Source organism: Triticum aestivum, chromosome 5A (assembly GCF_018294505.1).
Source record: "Triticum aestivum cultivar Chinese Spring chromosome 5A, IWGSC CS RefSeq v2.1, whole genome shotgun sequence".
Lineage (NCBI taxonomy): Eukaryota > Viridiplantae > Streptophyta > Magnoliopsida > Poales > Poaceae > Triticum > Triticum aestivum.
The window spans coordinates 538,649,516-538,650,928 of NC_057806.1; positions in this window are offsets into that span (position 1 = coordinate 538,649,516).

Genomic DNA, 1,413 nt, shown 5'->3' on the forward strand with positions numbered 1-1,413 from the left:
CCTAAGAGGGTGAAACAAACATGATATGAAGTGTTGGAGCCACACTTGAGGTTCCTCATTTATTTTTTCCTCCTCGATCGCGGTTAGCAACTTGAACCTTTCATGCATGTGTGTCATTGATAAAATATGCATGTGTGCAGTTCATTGTTTAATTTATATTGTTTGTAGCTAGTTAGTTTAACAAATGCATGATGGTTAATTATATATTTTATATTATAATAATGCAGATGAATCGGCAATGGATGTACGGTAACCGACTCTCCGGCGAGTTCACTACGGGTTTGAAAGATTTCCTCGTAGTGGCTAATGCGAACAAGCAGGGGGGTTTTGTTATCTGTCCATGTGTTATCTGTAAGAATCAGAAGGGTTACTCTTCCTCAAGAGATGTTCACATGCATCTGCTTCGGCACGGTTTCATGCCAAGCTATAATTGTTGGACCAAGCATGGAAAAAGAGGGGTTATAATGGAAGAAGATGAAGAAGGGGATGATTTCATCGATGAAAGCTATCTTGCTCATTTCGGTGATACTTTCATGGAGGATGCTGAAGGTGAAGGGGAAGGTGAAGAAGAGGCACGTGATGATCCCGTTGATGATCTTGGTCGGACCATTGCTGATGCACGGAGACGCTGCGAAACTGAAAAGGAGAGGGAGAATTTGGATCGCATGTTAGAGGATCACAGAAAGGCGCTGTACCCCGGATGCGATGATGGTCTGAAAAAGCTGGGCTGCACACTGGATTTGCTGAAATGGAAGGCAGAGGCAGGTGTAGCTGACTCGGCATTTGAAAACTTGCTGAAAATGTTGAAGAATATGTTTCCAAAGGATAACGAGTTGCCCGCCAGTACGTACGAAGCAAAGAAGGTTGTCTGCCCTCTAGGTTTAGAGGTTCTGAAGATACATGCATGCATTAACGACTGCATCCTCTACCGCGGTGAATACGAGAATTTGAATGAATGCCCGGTATGCACTGCATTGCGTTATAAGATCAGAGGCGATGACCCTGGTGACGATGTTGAGGGCCAGAAACCCAGGAAGAGGGTTCCCGCCAAGGTGATGTGGTATGCTCCTATAATACCACGGTTGAAACGTCTGTTCAGGAACAAAGAGCATGCCAAGTTGTTGCGATGGCACAAAGAGGACCGTAAGTCGGACGGGGAGTTGAGACACACCGCAGATGGAACGCAATGGAGAAAGATCGACAGATGGTTCAAAGATTTTGCAGCTGACGCAAGGAACATAAGATTTGCTCTAAGTACGGATGGCATGAATCCTTTTGGCGAGCAGAGCTCCAGCCATAGCACCTGGCCCGTGACTCTATGCATCTACAACCTTCCTCCTTGGTTGTGCATGAAGCGGAAGTTCATTATGATGCCAGTGCTCATCCAAGGTCCGAAGCAACCCGGCAACGACA